Source organism: Aedes aegypti, chromosome 2 (genome assembly GCF_002204515.2).
Source record: "Aedes aegypti strain LVP_AGWG chromosome 2, AaegL5.0 Primary Assembly, whole genome shotgun sequence".
In the NCBI taxonomy this organism is placed as follows: Eukaryota; Metazoa; Arthropoda; class Insecta; order Diptera; family Culicidae; genus Aedes; species Aedes aegypti.
In genome coordinates this window covers 365,597,717-365,601,784 of record NC_035108.1, presented here as the reverse complement: position 1 = coordinate 365,601,784, position 4,068 = coordinate 365,597,717, and positions in this window count along the sequence as shown.

The following is a 4,068-nucleotide window of genomic DNA, read 5'->3' as shown; positions in this document are numbered from 1 at the left end:
TGACAACGTTTCGTCCAAAATTAGCCCAAGATATTTATATTCTTTAACTTGTTCTACTGGTATCTGTTCTTAATGCAATTGTAAATCAGTGAAAATGCGATTATGTTGAGATTTGAATACAACTGATTTTGTTTTAGAAACATTCATTGATAGGACATTTTGTTTAAAAAAGTCTTTAAGAATATTCAAATCTGCTTGCATTAGACCCCTTATATCTGAAACATTTCTACCAACATAGAAGGACGCAGCATCATCGGCAAATAATCTCAGTTTCCCTTTTAAAGGAAGATTACCCATGTCGTTAATATACAACAGAAACAGCAGTGGGTCTAAGCTGCTTCCCTGAGGTACACCAACTGTTACTGGACATGCTGAACTACGCTGGCCAAGAATTTCAACATACTGTGACCTAGAGCTTAAATAGCTATTCAACAGATCGCTAGCTATTCCGCGGATTCCCAGCAGTCTTAGTTTAGATTTGAGAATGTTATGGTCAAGCATGTCAAATGCTTTGCGTAGATCAATGAACAACCCACCTACAATATTTTTAGAGTCAAAAGCACGAAGGATATCGTCAACTGATTCTATGCAAGCGGTTTCGGTACTAGAGCCTTTCCTAAACCCAAATTGATTGCAGTAAAATACGTTGTTGTGATTCATGAAACTGGTTATTCGTGTAGTTAAAAGTTTGTCAAGGATTTTACTAAATACTGAAATGGTAGAAATTGGTCTGTAATTACTGGAGTCCTGTGAGTCTCCTCCCTTGAACACGGGAATCACTCTTGAAAGTTTTAAACAACTGGGATACTCTCCACTGTGTAGAACTTCATTAAAGATTCTTGTCAAAATTGGTGCAAATATTTCAGAATATTTCTTGACATCAGACACGGAAACGTTGTCAGGGCCTGCACATTTGTTTGGTGATAAATCGTTGATCAATTTCTTAATCTCAACCACAGAAGTTGGATCTAAAAATATTGATTGCTGAACTGGCGTGATTGTTCGATTTTTGTTATAATTTCTTTCGCTACGTAAATTGTTTGCTAAATTAGATCCGATTCTAGAGAAATAGTTATTAAATTCTGTTGCAACTTGGAGAGGGTCATTTATCAATAAACCATTGGTAGTAAGCGACAGATGTTGCTTGTTTTTTCCTCCCCTACCAAGCAATTTGTTTATATTATTCCACATTTTTTTTGAATCATCATCACTAAACAATGCTTTATAAAATTTAGATTTTGCTATGTTTTTTGCGAAATGCAATTTTTTGTTTACGTGTTTAAGAAGATCCTTTGTGTGGTTATCGTTCGGACAACGTTTCAGCTTTCGAAAAAGTTTATTTTTTATTTGCATTAGCTTCCAAACATCAACTGTAATCCATGGAGCAGCATTATCCTTAACTCTAGCTTGCAATTCGATAGTTCTAGTATGTATACTACGCAATTCATTATACTTATTCATGATATCTATGAGTATTTCGTTCGGGCTTGCGTCGAATGACAAATTTTCTAAAAATACGAGGAACTCCCTATGAAAAGTTCTATAGTTCAGCAAATTTTTAGTTAATTTAACAATTTGTAATTTGGTTTTCAATGTAAACTTTGATAAAACAGGTAAATGATCACTTAAATCATTGAATATTGTGAAAATTTGTACTTCAATAAAATTACTAGAATTACAGATAACATGATCTAAGATATTTTGGCTGGCCGGTCTAGTTTCAAATGTATTGGTCACTTCAAACGAGCAAGATGATAGTAGATTTTTGTAATCAGTAACAATTGTATTCGATTTATTAACTGCAATATTTATATCACCGAGTATAATGGTAGGCAATCTAACATTTTCTTCCATAATAGATTCCAAAAATATTCGAAATTCATTCATATTTGTAGCTGGTGGACGATATACGGCACAAACATGGAAATGTTCAGCATGTGATAATTTAATGCGGATATGAATGAACTGAAAACTAAATCGAGAGTTATCTACATCAATCACATCAATTTCATATCTTGAATGGAAAAATATCATTAGCCCACCACCTCGACTATCTACCCTACTTGAATGAACTTTATTAAAACCAGGGATTTTATAATATTTTTCATTTTCATCATTAATCCATGTTTCGGTTAATACTATAATATCAATATTGCACTGTAACATCAAGAAACAGAGAGAAGTTATCGAACTTTGAGAAATTATTCATTCCTTGCATATTTTGTTGAAGAATTACCATAGAATTTTCCTTGTTAGATAATGCATTGAAATTGGTATTTAAATTAAATTCATCTAGATCTGAAAATTTAAAATTAAATATTTTCGAACTCATAAGTAAGATATTTTCTAGTTCAAACCTAATCCTACTGAAATCTCTAAAACTAAGTAAATGTGAATAGACATCTTGAGAAAGACAATTATCATTTATGAGCAATATTTCTTTGGAATATGATCTTGCTGAGGACTGATCTCACTTGCAGTTCTTTTGTTTGTTTCTTTCAGTAGTGAGCCCTGAAGTTTATCGAGGTCATTCCAGTTTTTGATTTTCGCAGTAGATGAGCTGTCATCTTTCTTAACTAGTACAACGCTGTTGCGACCAATCCAAACGTACTGAAGACCCAGATCCTTTTGCTTGGATTTTAGCTGCTTGTACATATGTTGACTTAGTTTTGTTGCTTCCTCTCGAATAATAATTTTGGATCCTGCCCCATTAACTGTCCAAGTTGCATCCACGTCAGTTGACGCCAAGTTCTGAATTTGACGCGCAGTTTGCATGAATTGCCCTTTACAGTCACAGCTTTTAAAGACGACTCTGATAGGAGGTGCACTAGAGTTTTTGCTTTTCTGAGGAAAACGAAACACGGAGAGAACATCGTTTCTGGTGATTAACTGTGGTTGCGCATAGGTCGATCGGTTAATGATTGCTTGAACAACGTCAGTGGTGTTTTCGCTGGCCATCAATGGGACTCCGAAGAACATGACGTTATTTGATATCCTATCTCGATGCAAAAATTCCTCTTCATCTTCCAGATCGCTGACTGCATTCTTCAAATGCGAACAACGTTCCTTGAGGTCGTCCCTGTTCCATTGCTATTACATCTTGACCGATTTGGAGATTGCGTATTTCGTCAATAACAGAATCGAGTTTTTCAGCCAGAGCATCTTTTATAGTCGCTGTGATGTATTCCTTGTCGGCTTCACACAACTTTTTGTTAGAGGTGAAAGCTGTGAACCGTCGAAATATTTCACTGCACTTCGGGGAACAAAAGTACGGCGCTCCAGACAGGCTATTCAGCGCAGCCTTGCTGATTTTTTTGCATTTCACATGGAAGGTGTTGAGACAACAGTCACATGTGACCACAGGGTTGGTGTCAGAGGCTGTTTCAGTCCTCTCGCAGATCTTACAGGTGAACGATTCCGATTCCATGACTTCCCAGCAGCAAACACGTACAACAACAGCAGAAACCCCAGCGACAGCAACAACAACAACAGTTTAGGTAGTGATCTCAATAAGTAGAAACGATCTTATCGGCCCGTGTCGAGCTATTGGTGCTAACGGTGGATCAGGTTGTTCACAGTTTTACATCATCATAACTGTTAACATCTCTAGCACATTATATAGAAGCTACTCATTTAGTCTATTGATTAAATGATGATTGCAACACTTTGCCTGTACATCAAACGTTGATTTCACTTTTAAGCCAAACCAGTCTGGCAAATTAAACTTTTGCAGATAGTTTGAAGAGTATTCACTTCTAAAAACGTTGAATTTTTGATAAAATCTATCCACCGTTTTACTGTGACTTGTTCACTTAACAGTGTTGCCAATACTATTTCTGTTCCTATATTAGCACTAGCTTCATGGCGTTGATATAACACAAATCAAAACCGTATTTTTACAAAACTTTTCCTTAGAAAAATAGATTAAAACATTCGATTGATGTAAATAAGTTCTTAATTCATTTTTTTTGTTTACTGAGAAATAGTTTCTTTTAGTAGTGCTACTATAGGAACAATAGGTCTACTATAGGTGCAAGTGAGATGAAATTGTAGGCGAAGCTGACCGTC